This window comes from Lethenteron reissneri, chromosome 7 (genome assembly GCF_015708825.2).
Source record: "Lethenteron reissneri isolate LAM-NWPU_2019-01 chromosome 7, ASM1570882v1, whole genome shotgun sequence".
Taxonomy (NCBI): Eukaryota; Metazoa; Chordata; class Hyperoartia; order Petromyzontiformes; family Petromyzontidae; genus Lethenteron; species Lethenteron reissneri.
The window spans coordinates 7,966,302-7,986,219 of record NC_083785.1 but is presented as its reverse complement, the minus strand read 5'-3'; positions in this window follow the sequence as shown (position 1 = coordinate 7,986,219).

Below are 19,918 nucleotides of genomic sequence, written 5' to 3'. Positions count from 1 at the left end.
CACGCGTGCCGACGTTGGCGATGCGTTTCGGGAAGTCGCGCCAGCGCACTACGTCATCGCGTCACGGGGACCCCCCCCCCTCTCCCCCTGACGTCACTGTTAAATGGCGTGTGACGTCATCGCGTCGCGGGGCCCCCTCCCTTCGACGTCACTGGTAAATGGCGTGTGACGTCATCGCGTCGCGTGCCTCGCTCCCCCCGACGTTACTGTTAAATGGCGTGTGACGTCATCGCGTCGTGGGGCCCCCCTGCCCCCAACGTCACTGGTAAATGACGTGTGACGTCATCGCGTCGTGGGGCCCCCCTCCCTCCGACGTCACTGTTAAATGGCGTGTGACGTCATCGCGTCGCGGGGCCCCCCTCACCCAGACCGTCACTGTTAAATGGCGTGTGACGTCATCGCGTCGTGGGGCCCCCCTCCCTTCGACGTCACTGTTAAATGACATGTGACGTCATCGCGTCGCGTGCCTCGCTCCCCCTGACGTCACTGTTAAATAGCGTGTGACGTCATCGCGCCGCGGGGCCCCACCCTGACGTCACTGTTAAAAGGCGTGTGACGTCATCGTCCCTGAACCGACAGCGCGAGCGTCAATCGCGAGCTGACGTTGAGGTCGACGAAATTATAGACGGTGAACGTTGAGCCAACGTTGAGACCACAACGTTCCACGTTTCACTTGCGCCCCCCCCCCACCTCCGTGTCGTTCGCGTTGCGCTGTGATGCGCGCTGACGTCTGCATCATTGAGGGCGACGGTGCGTGGGCACGGGACGGTCAAGATTGATTCGGCAGAGGGATGGAGTGGATATGAAACATTACACTGGTCAATAACAAAAAACGTGTTTTTCTGGCCTGGACTTTTACAGCTGTTCTAGACTAATTTCAGGGTGCTGATTCCAAATCTGATCTCAGATTTGCTCTATCACGTCTCATTTTTATGCTATCGGCATACCCCATTTTCATTGATTTTACCCGAAATTAACTCTGTCACTTATGATTGCAAGTTGTTGCGAGTCAGTTAACTGCTTTAGTGTTAAAATACAGGTGCTGTATTTTTAGGATAGTGTGTTTATAATATCCTATTTATGTAGATATCCACATTTATTTAATATTTTTCTTCTGCAGTTTTTATTGAAAATGCAATATTTGATATCTCAAAAACCTGATGTGATAGACAAAAACTGATGCCAGATTTGGAATCAGCACCCCAAAATTACATTAACACCGTTGGAATACCTTATGCCAGAAAAAGTGTGTATATATAATCGATCAGTGCCGGATTAAGCTCGTGTGGGGGCCTGTAGCATGTGTTATAAAGAGGCCCTAAATTAAAAAAAGCATAAATATTAAAACACAAAATTCTGACTTGCACAGTAAAGTAATTGTATTTTTTTATTTGCTAGAATGCTCAGATATTACGGCAAATCGCTAACCTTAAACGCCCAGCCGTTTATAAAAGTTGAAGGCGGCCTGGTACTATAGTAATAGAGCAAGTGCAGACTCACTGAACCGAAATTGATAGCTTGAAAGCATTTAGCGCCAATATAGCCACACACTTCGTAAATAATATATTCAATAAGTGCATCTTACCCACGATGGCGTCTGCATGAGAAACACGTACACTAATGCCGATCCTGCCAAAATGTTGTGCAAAGTAGCGTCCCAGTAACCATGCCAACATTGGCCCAATGTTGGCCCAACGTTGCATGCAATGTTTGTGACCAAGGTTGCATGCAATAAGATGACGATGCACGCTTCTGAGACACAGAGAGGGGACAGAGAGAGGAAGACGTGGATCAGGGAACAAACACAAATCATGGACTGCAGAGAAAAGTAAAAACAACCGCAGAACCATGCGTCAACAACACAAAGAAAAGTAGACAATAGGTGACGTTTCAGGAAATGGCCCTTCTCCACGGCACATAGATAGGTCAGATAGGTATATATGTATGTCGGTAGCTGTTTTTTTGAGGAATTTGTTGAGTTTTTTATTTGCTGTTTGTACGAATGTTTGTTGAACTTCTTTCTACACCGTAAACTTGCATAGTAGAGTAATTGTATTTTTTTCTTTGCTATACAGCCAGATAATAGGACAAATAGCTAACCTTAAACACCCAGTCGTTGATAAAACTTGAAGGCGGTATAGTACTATAGTAATAGAGCAAGTGCAGAGTCACTGAACCGGAAGTGAGAGCTTGAAATAATTTAGCGCGGGGCCCTTGAAAGTGCGGGCCCGTAGCATATGTAGCTACTTTTGCTCCTACGATAATCCGGCACTGTTATCGAGTTTTTTTTTTTGGGGGGGGGGGGGGGGAGTATAAATGTGCGTCGTTGAACCCGCCACCACCCGACACAGCCAATTAGTAAAGATTTTGTCACGTATGCAAAACATGCCCAAATTCCGATTTAAAGCTTTCGTGACTGCAGGGATTCATCTTCTTGGTTCTTTCGGTAAAGTCACGTAGAAGGGAAGTAATAAAATAATAAAAATAAAACATAATAAAATAAAATAATTCTCACGACGTTTCGGCTACAACGCAAGCAGCCGTCTTCAGGTTTCTTCACATGAAGACGGCTGCTTGCGTTGTAGCCGAAACGTCGTGAGAATTATTTTATTTTATTATGTTTTATTTTTATTATTTTATTACTTCCCTTCTACGTGACTTTACCGAAAGAACCAAGAAGATGCCCAAATTCGTTACTCGTACAGCACACCCGGTGTGTTGGGAGACTAAACCCACAACAGTTACAAATTCGAGTACGACGTTTCGCCAGTAATTACAACCAGCATCATCAGGCGACAGCCAGATTCGATTGCGAAAGCCTACGTGTTTAGCTGGATAAGAAACAATTGGAGACTTGCACAACTTTAATTATCCACCGTTATCTCTCTCGTTCTCTCCGGTCTATGTGTGTGTGATGAAGAAGAGCCATTGCCCGGAACGTCGCGTATTATATAGGCCACTGTTTATATTACTGGTAGGAACCTCCTGGTTACACCAGCCCACAGGGGATTATTGTGTCCGTCGTGCAGAGAGGGGCTGGGTGGGGAGGGAAGGGCTGGGTGGGGAGGGGAGAGTGGGGAGGGTGGGGCTGGGTGGGGAAGGGAGGCTGGGGAGGGGCTGGGTGGGGAGAGTGGGGAGGGGCTGGGTGGGGCGGGTGGGGAGGGTGGGGAGGGGCTGGGTGGGGAGGGGCTGGTCACCCTGTGGTGCCCTTATAAAACTCAACGTTTAACCTACTCACGCCGGCTTGTGCGCGCCCTCACAGTCGGGCATATTTGCGGAATACACCACGCCGCCGTTGACCCTGGCCATTGACCGAGCAACCCAACGTTCCTACCAGCTCCCTCCGCAGGAATGTGTTATAAGGTCGCATTCATTTCGCGCAAAGTTGCTCGCCACAAATGAGCCACACTCCCTTGCTGCTGATCTCGTCAAAGAGCACAAACCCACACCACGCCAACTCCGGTGGTCATCCTCGCAGCAGCGGCAGCAGCGGAGGCTTTTGGCTGCAACACCGTCGAACAAAAACGGCGGTCACCGCATCGCGCGGCGCTTTCAGATGCGCTTCTGCGGCCGTCTGGAACGCTCTCTTTCTTCCGATAGTCGGAAGCCACCGGGAGCTCTGCGCTTTTAAATAACTTAGATTGGGGAAACTAATGTCTTTATAACTGCCTGTTGGTGCGTTCCGTTCGTTGCCCTTTGCCTCCTGCACCTCCGCTTAGAGTCCAGTGCGGTGCGAAAGAAGTTTCCAACATAACGTCGCACAGACGCTGTTGACGCTGTTGACGCGTTGCGCTCGGGTGACCTGTGAACCGTCGGACGATTCTGGACGGCCACTAGGGGCCGCTACAACCCCGCACGTCGCCGCTCTCTGCATACGAGCGGTGATGAGAAACGATGATGAATTGACTCTCACGCTCAGCTTACGTTGCCCGCCGGCTTGAAGTGTCGCAGCCTTAAATAACCCGTGGGATTCTTAAGTTGCCAACAAACAAGGGAATGGTGCCGCGCAGAGGCGGATGACCCGAGTTCGATTCCAGGCCACGGCTCTTAACATCAATGGGCACTCGGTGATTTATTGAACAGGTTGTGTGTGCGTGGGAACCCAGTGCGTTTTCCTCGATTGCACTGACCAGGGCGGTGAAGTATGGTCTAACAACCGCATTATTATTGGCACGGCGCCAGGGATGTCTTAAATCAGTAGTGCAGGAGTGGGGAACCTTTTTTGTGCCAAGGTCCATTTGGATATTTACAACATCATTCGAGGGCCATGCAAAATTATCAACTTTAAAATTTGCCTGTTATATGTGGTCAAACATTTAATTAACTCACCCCTAATGTGATGGCTGGAACCGCTTCTCTTTGGTGAGGCGTGTGATGTTAGCTGGTATTGATGATGTTGCTACTCGCAACTGCTTTTCCAGTTTTGCTCCTAGATTCATTGAATTTCGAGTCCCGCCTGCGGTTGCCTTGGCAGGGCCAGACCAAATGATTTCGCGGGCCTTATACGGCCCGTGGGCCGGACGTTCCCCACCCATGCAGTAGTGGATTGACTCAAGGGGTTGTAAATATTTTGTATATTATTGGCCTCAAGTTTAGACCACACACAACTATAATAAGACGCACAAAATCAACAAGACAAAACAATAAGAAATGTTTGTCATGAATGAAGACCTCTCCAAAACCATCGCTCACGGCTCAGCGATCGCCACGCGGTCCGTCTCGCTCGTGCACACCGACTGATCCCATCACACCATCTCCACGGTGATGGGGAGGGAGCCTCTCGGCCACGATTATCTTGTTTGGCTTGCCATCCTGTCGCCGGCCTTTGCCCACCGACATTCAGTCCGTCTCGCCATGCCCCGAGCTCACGAACGGTTTTTTTATCATCTAACTAAAACACGTCTCAGGAATGGGTGGACGGGCGAGCGGATGGCTCAGCTGCTACTGCTGCTGCTGTTCATTTCACTGAGTTGGCAAAGGTGCACACACACCAGTGCCGGATGACCCTCGTAGCACAAGTAGCTACATAATGCTACGGGCCCCGCACTTTCAAGGGCCCCGCGCTAAATGCTTTCGAGCTATCAATTCCGGTTCAGTGATTCTGCACTTGCTCTATTACTATAGTACTATACCGCATTCAACTTTTATGAACGACTGGGTGTTTAAGGTTAGCGATTTGTCGTATTATCTGGCTGTATAGGAAATGAAAAAATGCAATAACTTTACTGTGCAAGTAAAAAAAATTGCGTGTTTCAATATTTACGTGTTTTTTTTTTTGGGCCCCCTTCATAACGTACGCTACAGGCCCTGCACTATCTTAATCCGGCACTGCCCACACTTTACCGCACCAAGCGCAATCTGCCGAGCCCATTTATACCGACCGCTGAGTGGACAGGGGCGGTGGGGGGAGGGGAGATGTAAGAAACTTGCCCATTCGAAACCGCGCGCCCAGAGTCGGGATCAAAACGGTGACATCTGCATTGCCGGTGCGGCGAGCGTGCACCCAGTTACACCGTGGCAGCCAGCCCACCCCATGGCTTTGAGAGATATAGCTGAAAAATAAATGTGAATAAATTCTTACTCCCTCCCCTCCCCCGCCCCAATCTCTCACATGCGAGCACCCTATCCGACTACTTGTGTTTACCGACTGGGGGGGCAGATGTGCCATCAAGTGGTTAGAGTAGAGGGCACGGCTGCAATAAGACACCGGTGGCAGAGCTGGTCGCTATTTTTGCCGGCCACTGGGAAGGCGATGGGAAGAAGTCTTCCCTCCTCCACCTGTCTCAAGGCGGCTCAGCCTTAAACGCTGGCCCTGTGCCACTTGCCAAACTCGCTGGCTCACTACAGACAGGCCATTAATCCACCCAGCTATCCATCTATGCACCCAAGCCAGCGATCCTTTCACGCTATCCAGCCAGCTATGTAGGCTATCCAGGGAGCAAGTCAGCCAGGCTATCAAGCCAGAGAGTCAGCCAGCCAACTTTTAAGTTATTCGGTCAATGATCCAGTCGGCCAGCCAGTCTGCAAATCAGCCCTCTGTTCACCCGTCCACCTATTCGTCTCTCTATACACTATAGGACATGCCCAATTAGCCACCCTGATACCCATCCATCCAACCATTCCTCTATTCATATATATTAATTCATCCAACTAACCAATCACACATTCAAGCACTGATTAATCTAGATTTGAAGCTTTCGTGACTGCAAGGATTCATATTCTTAGGTTTTTTCGGTAAAGTCACGTAGGTAAAAAAATTAAAATTAATGAAAGTAAAATAGAAATAAAATAAAAATATTTTATGAATTTTAATTTTTTACCTACGTGACTTTACCGAAAAAAACCTAAGAATACTGATTAATCTGTCTATACAGTGCCTTATTTCATGCGTCCAGCTCTCCACCTACCTACTCATCCATCCATCCATATACTCACTTGTCTGTCCGTACAAAAGTTAATCCATTCACCTACCCCTACCCACCTATACTCACCCCTCTAAACCATCCATCCATATATATATATATATGCAACTGTCCATCTCTTGGGCCACCCAGTGAGTGCTAATAGGTCAGACTGAGACATTGCTTCATGGATTGTGGCCTCAAACCCTGTTCTGCATGAATCTTCCGAGAGATTGAACCGCAGACAATGACATAGATTGGTTGTTCTTACCTCGTAGACAATGGCTTTTCTCCGGCCACTCAAGGTCTCTTCCCCGACACAGAAGGGTACTCATAAAACATCTGAAACAGGACATCTAAATACGAAACTTGTGACTTTGTTTGGTAAATAAGGAAATGAACATAACTACGCGGGCATAATTATCACAGACAATACTATAATGCATACCTATCAACCGAGAAGGTTTACCCCGTAATCTTGAACAGGGAAATTTAGTTTTCATGTCCGTACGGCGTACAGCCGTTTCAATACGGGCAAAAGAAAATGCTGTTTGTTCGTGTTTTCTCCCTTGTGATGGGACTTTATAGAGATGTATAAGGGGCACGGGGTGACCAATAATGTCTGCATTGGTCTGTGATAAGGGAGGCACTGATAAGGGGTTGAAAGATATGATAATGGAGCAAGTGTGAGTTTGTCTGTTACTCTGTCCGGATGATTTTTTAAAGCGATTTTTTGAGCGCACAACACTCGCGAAACATTAATATTCAATCAAGTATTGATTTCATGTATTTTTAAATATCACTAAAAACTAAATATCTTGTTTAAAAGTGTGGTGGGGGGGGGACATTACAGCCCGTTTACGACAGTCTCATTTGCGACACGGTTTTACGACGTCTATATAAGTCCATCGCGGATCGATTAACAACAAATAACCCTCATTTACGGCCCATCTCACCACGCGACTCCGTGCACATTTGAACAGCGGTGGTCTGTCTGCTGTGCAACGTGGTAAAACAATTAAAGGTCAAGTCACTTAAGCGGAGGAAGGCGGAAGGCGAGGTAAGAGACGATTATTCTAAACGGTTGCGAGAAATTGCTTCGTAGTGAATTTTTGTAAAACAAAGCATGCACGCGCCAGAACTGCACTGGGCAAACTCAGCATTCTTTGCCTGTCAATGTATAGCCCTGGGATGGGAACTGTTTTACAACGCGTTGCGGCATTAATAATGGTTTGGATCAAGTCGCGCAAAGCCGTGGAAACACAGCGTCGAAGATGTTAAACAGAAGAGCAGCGGTCAAGCGGAGTTTGCAAAAGACAATGGACACAGAGAGCCAATGGATTATTATACGAGGTGCTTCACATGATTTTTTTAACACGTCTGAGAATTCGCAACAATGCCACGAGGCATGTGCCTCCTGGCTCTGGAGACCACCTGGAGAAGATTCCAGGCAACGCGTTGACAACGTTGGCGAACAATGTGAGAGACTCTTTGACATTTTGAAGCTGTTAACATACATTTGTTATCATTCATAATCAACGTTTTTGGGTTTAGATCGCGTTATTTATAAATGTGTCGCAGCCCTCCACCACCCGACACGGCCAATCAGTAAAAAAGTGTCACGTTGACAAAAGACAAATAGTTCACTGCTTTAGCCCACCGGTGTGTTGAAGCCACAACATTTACAATTTGTTATCATGTTGCAGTTCATTATCCGTTATTTTCCATTAAAAACGATAGTCCCATTTAAGTGTTTAAAATTTTCTTGAAGCACCCTGTCACCTCCGCAGGATCTAGGGGATAAGGGGGCACATCTTGGAAGTAATAATCGGAATCTTTATTTGGAGCGGAGGAATCCGCTGAGCTACGGAGATGTTTTTAACCCCCTACAGATGTTCAGTCAGGGACGGGTCTGTAAAGTTTACAACAATAACGACTAAGCAAAGGTGAGATCGCTTAGACCGGCAACCCGAGTTCGATTCCGAGCCACGGCTAACATCGGTGGCGAACGATTTCTGAACGTGTTCTGCACCCCCCCCCCCAATCTACCCCCCCCCCCCCCCCCCCCCCACGGATCAGCCGTGGTGAAGTATGGTCAAAACAATTGCAGTGATGACACGGCGTGGAGAGGATGCCCTCCCTTCACCCACAAGCGGACAGACAACAAACTTCTGAACTAACCAATTACAACGCAATTACTAATTACTCTTTGGTTCTTTCGGTAAAGTCACGTATAAAGATAAAATAATAAATTAAATAATAGCATACGACATTTCGATTGCTATTATTTAATTTATTATTTTATCTTTATACGTGACTTTACCGAAAGAACCAAAGAGTAATTACTGCAGTCACGAAAGCTCCAAATTTAAGAACAATTACTAATTGTGTGTGATTAGGATGCGTCGTTGTTGTTCTCGAATATAAACGTCGGCCATGACCGACGTTTCAACTCGTGGCTCTCTCCCATGCGGCCTTGGCTGCTCCGAGGACGCGCAATCTGCTAAGTCCCTGATGTCGGAGTTGATTTGCGCTGCGGTGTCACTTTCTACCCCCCCCCCCCACTATCTCACCCCCCCCCCACTCTGCCCCCCGCCCCTACTCTTCCTCCCCCCCACCACTATCTCACCCCCCCCCCCCCACTCTGCCCCCCGCCCCTACTCTTCCCCCCCCCACCACTATCTCCCCCCCCCTACTCTGCCCCCGCCCCTTCTCTTCCCCCCCCCCACCAATATCTCCCCCCCACTCTCCCCCCCCCCCCCACTATCTCCCGGCCTCTCCCACTCTTCCCCATCACTCCCCCCCACTATCCCCCCTCCCCCACTTCCCCCCCCCCCCACCACCATCTCCCCCCCACCCCCCACTATCTCCCCCCTACTCTTCCCCCCCACTCCCCCCCTATACCCTCCCCACCCTCACTCCCCCCCCACACCGCTCTCCCCCCCCTCCACTCCTCGGAGCTGGAGCCGTAAGCGAGCGTGCGCGGCCAGACCCACAATCAATTTGACCGTCGTCAATGACGTCTCTCACCACACCCCCACCCACCACCACCGCCGCCCTCTATTGTATTTATTTACTACGCGGTTACCGCGCACGAGCCCAAGGCGCCCCAGGCATCCCAACGGCCAGCAACGAGCAGCCCCTCCCCAGCATGCAACATAGGGTTCATATTCTTAGGTTTTTTTCGGTAAAGTCACGTAGGTAAAAAAATTAAAATTAATAAAAGTAAAATAAAAATAAAATACTTTTATTAATTTAAATTTTTTTAGCTACGTGACTTTACCGAAAAAACCTAAGCATATGAAAAATTAAAATGAATAAAAGTAAAATAAAAATAAAATACTTTTATTAATTTAAATTTTTTTAGCTACGTGACTTTACCGAAAAAACCTAAGCATATGAAAAATTTAAATGAATAAAAGTAAAATAAAAATAAAATACTTTTATTAATTTAAATTTTTTTACCTACGTGACTTTACCAAAAAAACCTAAAAATATGAATCCTTGCAGTCACGAAAGCTTCAAATCTAGTATGCAACGTAGGGGTTTACCGCTGAGGATCCTTCAAGTGACCTCTCGTTCACACAGTAGGGGGAGTGGGGAGGCAGAACTTACCCCCTCAACCTGCAATTGACAGCAATGATCACTGCATGACACTCAAAACCAATACTCTTTCTCAGAGCGTGGTGATACCACGAACTCGCTACCACCGTGAAACCCAGCGTCATGAAACCCAAAGTCTCAGTGGAGCCAGATCAGCGTCTCGCACCCTTGAACCAACTGGCCATTGCATTTCCTTATACATTTCAAACCAGCGACACGCATAAATGAGATACCATTCTGGTCCCACAACCATTGCACATGAATAACAGTCAGTGTTTTAATAGATATTTTATGATGGTGTTTTCGAATCATGGGGGTTTGGCGATGAATTATTTTCAGCTCGTACCGGATTGTTTCAGGCAACATGCCCTTTGCATTTCTCGAGAGAAAACCTGTGATCTGTCAACACCTGAGCAAAGGGCCGACCAGTTGACTCCTACCGACTCATTGTGAAATGCATCGTTAATATTTAACAAGCCGGACACCCCATCCACCTGTCCATCTGCCTCTCCATCCGTTTATATGTTCATTTTTCTGTCTGTCCATCCGTCCCATCTGCCCATCAATTTCTCTGCTCTTCTGTCCATCCATTCGTCCTTCTGTCCCTACGTCCGTCCGTCCGTCCATCTGATCATCGATCTCCAATTGTCATTCCTTCCTCTGTCTCTTCATTTATCCTTCACTTCCTTCGTCGCATCCAGTCGTCTGTCCATCCGTTTGCACACCAAGTTTCAAGACTTCTCTTTTCAGGCGATAAGGACAATTTAAAAAAAACACATTAATGCCAGGTTTCTGACCAAGGCTGTGACCCAAAATATTTGTCTCTATGCAACGCTCTGCCGAGGTGCTGTTAAATATTTATAAATAGTTGTGAACCCGTTCAAATTCTGCTTTAGTATGAAGTACAGGAAAAGGAGTAATTAAGCACACGGTATCAGATACATTGCCTCTATTTACAGGGGCCAGATCACATCTCGCCGTGTCATAATATTTGCTTAATAACAAAAATATTAATAAGTCACGTCGGCTTTCCGAGTCTCCAGGCTTTTTCAGGAGGGTCCTGCTTTGGGACGCTTTGGCAATTCATTTGTTTTATTAGAAGTGTTTCGATTCTTGCACAGTGTAAACCGGAGTACCTCTGGACATACCCACAATCTATGTCTGTGGCCATATGATGTTATTTATTGATTTACCCGCAAAAGTCTCCGTGAGTCTCGAGACACGGTTGCAGGAGGGTTCTGCATTGGCGTGTTTGGTCAGTTCCACAGGTTTCATACTCTTAGTTCTTTCGGTAAAGTCACGTAGGTAAACAATTTAATTAAAATCAATTAAAAAAAAGTTACACAGGTATTTGTCTTTTGCGCGGGAGGAAACTGCGGAGAACCCGGAAAAAACCCACCACGCGACACTCAAAGCTCCACACAGATGGATTCAATCGGTCTCTAAATCGCCCTCTCCTGGAACTACATCTCAGCCCGCTGGGTTTAGGAGTCTCACATTTCACGTGTGTGCTCGTGTAAAATACGTTCAAATTACAAATTGCTCAAGTAATTTGTGTGCGTAGTTACAAAACACCAGTTTATCACGCCGTACGCACGTTGGGATGCTGCCGAGGCGTTACGATCGTCTCGCACTTGACCTGCAATGCAGAGGGCGCCATTTCAATTCCATCTGCACTGGCGGAAGTTGAAACAACGGTGCAGGTCTCTTAAATCGCCCCCACTCCCTCCCTCGGCACCGCCTCTGTCCTCCCAGCAGTGTTGTGAATGGGTTGACCACAATTGAGTCGATCGGCAGGTCGAGTGCGGTGGGGTAAAGCGTGGGTACTCCCCAAGGCCGTAGCCATGGAGTCAATATTGGGGGGGACCAAATCTTCCAGGGGGTCCCCCAGAAAAAAAATCTAAATTTGAAAACGAATTTCCTGCCTAAAATATTAAAAAAATTCACTAACACATAGGATGGACTTTTCATTTATTTTTAACAATAATGTCTAATAGTGTATTGTATTACATTGCTCTGTTTTTTTCTTTTTTACCGTTTCTTGTTTCATTGTATGTAATGGCAGAGATTAGGGTTTAATAAAGTACAACCATAAACACAATCATATAAACAGAAATCTATTTTATAGCAATATATTGGGGGGGGGGGGGGGACATTTTGAGCATATTTGAATCTTGAGGGGGATGTGTCCCCCTCCAATATATATTATAATTATAATATTATAATAGAATTATATTATCATTATAATTGTATTATATTATAATATATATTATAATTATATTATAATTATATTATAATATAATTATATATTATACTATAATATCTTATAATTGTATATTATAATATATTATAATTATATTATTATATTAGCATTATATTATCATTATATTACAATTATATATTATTATATATTTACTTACTGCCTTGCTACTCCCACATCTTTCCATGAGGTCCGGAACATCGGCTTGCAAACTTTTCCACGGACACCCAAACCCCGCGCGTAACGTCGCAGTCGGCACATCGGTCTGTTATCGAAACTGTCCAGAGGATCCTGCAATAAGGTTCGACGCAGTTCCAGGACGGTACCAGGTCTGGATCCCCACCACTGAAGCTCATTCCTGGACTATGCAGCCCCAACACGGAGAGATCATCCCAGAAGCCATCTCGCACGGGGTCAGGCAGCCTGCGGATCCACAGCTGGCAGGATGTGGCTCTATTAAGGACCGTTATTAACCATGTTTGCTGCTGCTGCAGCTCCTTACTGTTAAAATTCCTTCCCTTTATTGCTGCTAACCCTACCTCCTCCCTTTGTTGCTGCTAATCCTACATAATGCACGGGCATAATATGACTTTGAGACCCCTCCCCCCACTTCCTACGCATTCCACAAGTAGTGACTAATCCCATATCTGCATTTTCCATAAATATGCTAAATTCATCTGTTGATATGCAAATTCCTTTGCCAAGGCGCCCTTCCTTCCCTAACCCAGCTTAAATATACGCTGCCAAGCTTGGTGGTGTTAATTCAGACGCTGTCTTTCCGACAGACCTGTTCTTCACCTGACGACGGCTGCTTGCGCTGTGGCCGAAACGTCGTGAGAATTGTATTTTATTATTTTTATTTTTATTATTTTATTATTTCCCTTCTACGTGACTTTACCGAAAGAACCAAGAACATGTAAAAAATATTTAACTACACATATTTGGACCATCTTATTTGACAGGTACTATTCTACTTTACCGAGTGTTGACATCCCCAGCGTTTAACAGTACTCTCCTTTTTGCAGTTGGATTGTCAACCAACACCGGGTACAACAACATGTGCACCTATAGTTCTCTTTTAGCCCCGCCCACCCCCCCCAACACGTTCCATTCATTGGCTACCACATTCAGATAAGCCCCTCCCCCCTTAACTTGTATTTAAGAGCTTGTCTCTTGGAATTGTGCCTCACTTAATACAGTAAATCTAGCTGTGACGGTCCCACCTGATGACGGAGACTTGTGTTGTCTCCGAAACGTCGTGATTTATAATTGTATTTCTATTTAAAGCTTTCGTGACTGCAGGGATTCATCTTCTTGGTTCTTTCGGTAAAGTCACGTAGAAGGGAAGTAATAAAATAATAAAAATAAAACAATAAAACAATTCTCACGACGTTTCGGCCACAACGCAAGCAGCCGTCCTCAGGTGAAAACCAGGTCCGTCGAGGCGACAGAGTCTGAATGAAACAGCACACGGGCTTAGAGCATATATATAAGCTGGGCGCATTGACAAAGGAATTTGCATATCAACAGGAATTTAGCATATTTATATATGCTAAATATGCTAAATTCCTGTTGATATGCAAATTCCTTTGTCAATGCGCCCAGCTTATATATATGCTCTAAGCCCGTGTGCTGTTTCATTCAGACTCTGTCGCCTCGACGGACCTGGTTTTCACCTGAGGACGGCTGCTTGCGTTGTGGCCGAAACGTCGTGAGAATTGTTTTATTGTTTTATTTTTATTATTTTATTACTTCCCTTCTACGTGACTTTACCGAAAGAACCAAGAAGATGAATTGTATTTCTATAATTTTTTTTATTATTTATTTTTTTCTACATGACTTTACCGAAAAAAACCTAAGAGTATTAAGGACCGCTTCGTGGCGTTATTATTTTTTTCTTATTATTATTATTATTTACGGTACATTTTCATATTGACTTTTTTTCTGGAACCACCGTCTCGTTTTCACGTGCCCCATTGCGTCATCTCTGAAGTATTTTAGGGGTTCTTTTGATGTTGTTTTAACCGAATTCGATCATTTATTTCATCATCTCTTCTTGTTGTTCCAGTTGCCGAGCCGCCCCGGCCATCCCGAAGGTGTCTCTTGAGCTGGGTCCAGTCGAGGCCCTCCGCCAGCAATGGGTAATTGCAGGGCTGCGCCTCTATTCTTTGGCTTTTACCGTTTCAGAATGAGAATGTGTATTTGTAGTGGAGGAATCCGATGAGCGACAAAGCTCTTTTTCAGAGATGTCCAGTCGTATAACTTAGATACAAGTGGCCGATTACATTTGAGGTGTGTCATTTGTGGCAGCCATTACAAATGTAATCGGGTTACATATTTAAAATATACGTAATTTAGACACATCATCATGATCATTATCCACACCGCCACAGACAAAGATCACCCGTATAGCCTTATCAGACTGTTTGGGCAAGTGCTGTTAGCGAGTAGCACCTTTGAAGGCCGGCACGGAACATGAGGGGTGAGTGGTCAGCACCACGCCCGACCGCCTTTGTCTCCCCAGGGGAGGAGGCCCAGAATCAGTTCAGGTAATCGTCACCGGTGTTGGCCGTGAGCGGGAATTTGTGGCGCCGGGTCCGCAGCGCAGCGCGCTAACCGCTACGCTACCGCTAACCACATCCACACCACCACCACAACCACCACCATGCCAGGTGCCTCGACTCGCTGTCTCGTCGCATCCACCACCACAACTACCACCATGCCAGGTGCCTAGACTCCTTGGCTCGTAGCATCCACCAACACCACAACCACCACCCCGCCAGGTGCCTAGACTTGCTGTCTCGTAGCATCCACCACCACCACCACCCACACTCGGGCATCTTGAGGCCACACCAGGCCCTCGCGAAACCAGCGCATCGTCATCGCAGTCATCATCTCGTCGCACGGCCAGCGCGCGACGGTTCGCCATCTTGGCGATTGCATTTCCATGTGGCCGCGGTGTTGGGTTCCGAGGTTATTTCCAGCGGCCCAGCACCAAGCAGCCTTCTGTGGATCCAAGTTGGCACTGGCCCAGGCCGCGTGCGCACGGGCCAGTTACTAAGAATGGAGGACACGGGGTGGTGGCTGCAGTGGCTTTCCTCGCCTCCTTCCCCTCCGGCTGAACCTTGAGGTGGTGCGTGGAGATCACGAAGCTGTAATCGCCTCGTTTTCATGCCCCCCGCCCCACCTCACCCCCATCACAGCCTTAACAAGCTGTAGGGGCAAGTGCTGTTAGCAAGCTTTACCTATGAAGGCCGGAGCAGCGCACGAGGGGGTGGGGGGCCAGCAACTACGCCCGACCGCCTTTGTGTCTCCCGAGGGGCGATGTTTTTACACCACCGCACCAGGTACTCGTTTGAGGCCGAGTCAACCTAAAAAAAGCCCAGGACCGGTTCAGATAATCGTCACTTGTGTTGACCGTGAGCGGAAATCGAACTCAGGTCGCCGGGGTTAGCAGTGCAAACCGCTACGCTACCACTCCCCACTACGACACACACGCACATACCCACGTGCCAAGCGAGGCCACCCAAGATGTCTGGGATTCCGAGTCAAAATTAACGGCGTTGTGAGCTAATCGCACGTGGCGAGCCGGCGTCGCGCTGGTCGAACAACAAATCGCAAACGAGTCGGTGTGACTGCCCCCGCACCCCCTGCCACTCGCAATGAGCCAACGACGCAGCGGCGCTTATCTTCCGTTTATAGCCGGCGAGCCAGTGGCGGAAATTACACCTTCCCATGGTGGGGTCGAGTCTTGCAATACGACAGCCACTGGTTGACTTCCCCCACTTAAGCGGTGGTCGGTTTAAACAAAAATTTTATTTTTTATTTGACCAAGTAAGACCCCACCGAGCTACATCGCGCTCTTTGTTTCAGAAGCGACCTGTCGGTGAATGATAGCTCCCAAGGAAGTGGCTTATCACGTGGAAATGTATCGCAGCCAAATACTCTTGAAATGCGTGACGTTGATTCTGAACGTGCAGAGAAAAACCAGAGGACCTGGAGAAAAATCCACGTGACCACGTTGGGAGAGAGACACGCACGAATATACAAGAGCCGGGGAGATTCAGGATCGAACTCACGACCTCCTGTATACCAGGCGAGGTAGTTAACATCTAGCTACCGTGATGATGATGAGAGAGAGAGACACGCAAACTCCAAATATGCAGCAGGCATCAGGGTCGGGATCGAACACACGACCTCCTGTATACCAGGCGAGGTAGTTAACATCTCGCCATCTCGCCACCGTGGCGACCGCCCCAATCATCCCACCCAGGTGGGATGATTGGGGCCCCGAGGTCAACCGACCGGAGCTGGCAGCGTTCCAACAGCGAGACCGGCGACAAACGTTGCGAACGTCCGAGCCACATGGCAAAACAACGCTGACGTTCGCGACGGGTAACTTGGGGGGGGGGGGGGTCGTTTTATTTTTTTGCCTCTCGGGGTTTTGAGTTTGTCGGCGCTGAACTCTGCGACCTTTCGAGGCATTCGAGAGAGCAAATGCGACCTGCTCACGCTCGTCAATGCTACGAGGACGAACTCACCACGGGAATCGTAGGAAGTGGTTGTAATTGGTAACGTAAGCTTTAACTTTGGGTTTTTTTTATATTATCGAGGCCGCGTTATTGCTTTGTTGGTACGGTAGTTTTAAATTGAACGTCTTGTGCGTTATATGCTGTATTCTAAGTGTCGGGGCCATTGGTGGAAACGTTATTTTATGCTTTGAGATGTAAAGTTGAGATGTGAAATTAGTTATATATAAATATTGATTGATTGCTGTGTGCTGGATTGCTTATCGTGGAAGCCTGCCCAGTGAGTGAAACCAGTCGCTGTTTTTGTTTGGGACTCAAATCACAAAATGTTTTGGACTTTTCTTTAGTTAAAATTCTGTGACAATTGTGCCAGGTTTCAGTTTTTTTGAAGCCCCCTCCTGGAACGTCATCGGCATTTACATCAGTCACTCGCACGGCTGTTGTATATGGATGATCTGCCACATTCCAAAAAGGTCACTGGTGATTGTAAATCATCGTGCTCTCAGGACGTGAATGAACGTGCATCACTCCGATATGAATCACTCCGCCGAGACGCACTCGCACATTATAATTAGTTCTGAACCCGTTCGCATTTTGCTTTCTTGGGTTATTAAACGCGCTGGTATCGAATACCTGCGGCTATTTAGAGGGGCGGCCCGGATCGGATCGCGTCGTGTAAAAATATTTACTTCCTTTCTGAAATCCGGCACGGATCCACTGACATTTCATACGAACAAAAAAAAAAGCCTCCCCGCCGCATACTGGCGCTTTAATTAATGAAGCATAAAAGCTGTCACGAGTCACGTGGTCTTTGAGCGGTGGCGCAGAAGTCCTTCCCCTCGCCGTCCATCGTATCACGTGTATCCACACGTCAAATTGACCGGCGGGCTTTGCTCGGAGCGCACACGGCACTTATCCCGTCATTGGGCAGAATCGGAGAGAAAGATAGAGGATCGAAGCGAGAGAGAGAGAGGGAGGGAGGGCATCATCTGATCCGCTATGCCACCCACCCCGTTGCAGACGCGATGTCCTCGCCATCAGATCCCCGCTCGCACAATCTGGGGGGCACTCGGAACGTCGGTGTAAATTTGGATTTCGCTGACGCCCCCTGAGTGCCTTACAAGGGTGAATTACCCCCCAGCCAGAAAGAGACGATAAGTTTACAGGGTGAAGGACTGAACTTTTGATCACCTAGACGAGTATCCGGGGTGGAAGAAGTGACAGGGGGGGGGGGGGGGCGAGTGTAGGAATTTGAGGCTCAGAGGCTCAGCCTCGCAGGGTTTGATTTCATTTGCGGGAAAAATAAAATAAAAATAAAGCCGCGTCGTTTGTGGAGTTCTCGTGGATGGCACCCACCGCCTTCCCTGACGAGCGGGGCGTTTTAGGCTGCTCGTCCTTCTCGGCACTGCACACTGCAAGAGGTGCGTGTCCCTGCCACTGAATTAGATAACAGCTCTCCTCTTGGAGATGAGCAGTATGTGAAGGTGGGGTCTTTAAATTGCTTGCTCACGTGACTGCTGGCGCGGAGTGGCTTTCATCTCGAGGCGGCTCTAGCGTGGTCCCTCCGCCGGGCATGTTGCGGCCTTCCTCTCCCGTGCTGACCGGCCAAGACGGTCTTTAGAAGACGGCGGGGATTACCAGCCGCGCTGCCAATCCACCGGTTACCCACACTTCACCCCGCCGGCTGCGATCTGCCTGCCTCGAGCACAATTGGCGGTCGAGGCCGGGTCGGAACAGAGGCGGGGGATTTTAAGAAACTTTTCTCCCATTTTGATTTAAAACTTTCGTGACTGCAGGGATTCATATTCTTGGTTCTTATATTTTTTTTCATTTTTTTATTATTTCCCTTCTACGTGACTTTACCAAAAGAACCAAGAATATATTTTCTCCTTATTGTTTCAACTGCCGCGCCCGGAGATCGCCAACACCACAGCAGCTGTATCCCACCCACGGATGGAGCGACGCTGTATTTCGCCAATACTTACGGCTCCCGTTTCACGCATCGCTGGTGAACGGTCACAGCGTTGATCTTTTCTGCTTCCTCCCTCACACTGCTCCACCTTTTAGGAAAACTCTCCTCACATCATCGTCGTCGTCTCTCTTCCCCCATGCTCTTATCACAATAGTAATGATAACCTCGCCCCAATTCAAGCAGCGCATTAGGTTGTGTGTAGTTCACCTGCAATAGTGCTGGTTAGTACTGGCTGCCAGGCTTTTTTAGTTTCTTGGGCCTGTGTTCGGAAACTAATAAATAAAAACTAAAAAAATACTCTTTGGTTATTTCGGTAAAGTCACGTAGGTATGAAATAAACTAAATCACGATATAATAAATCACGTTTCGGGCGCAACACAACGCTTGTGTTGCGCCCGAAACGTCGTGGTTTATTTTATTTTATACCCACGTGACTTTACCGAAAGAACCAAAGGGTATAGATTCCTGCAGTCACGAAAGCTTCAAATCAAGATTAAAAAAAAAATGCCGACCAGATTCACCGCAGAGAAATCTCATCTCGCCGGCGTTTTCCCACGGGTCGAGCCCTCGGGCGGCGGGGCATTGGGCTCAGAGCCCCGTGCCCGGGAGGTCGTTGGCAGCGGAGATGAAGACGCGGGCAGACCGCCGCGTGGCTGGCGGTCGTTCAACGTGCGACTGTGGTCGTCCAGAACAGACCGTGCAACGTAGAACGACGCAATGCCCCGATCCACAAATACATCGCGGCGATAAAACGACTCCGCTGCTCCTGACGCGCTTGTCGTCTGGGCTTTGACCACCTGAATGTGCAACTGCAAGTTGTTGCTCTGCGCCCACATCAGCCGTACGACAACAACAAGAAGAAGTTCCAATCCCTCCGTCGCTTCCGCGGCCGCCCGCTCCGACGTTCGGTTCGGGCACCAAGCCAGCAGGCGGTCGCTGTTTCACAAGCGGTCGATGGTTTGTTGTTCTTGGCACTGCAAGAGGCGCGTGTCCCTTGTTTAGTTCGGTGTCCTTCCCCCGCACCTCCGACTCGCACGGTTTGGCTACGTACGTACGGCACGACCGTGCCCCGCCGCGATAGGTCGAGCTTGCGAGCTTCGCGGTAATCTTTATTCGAAATTCACGGCCGTTGTGCGGAGAACAATAAATCCAA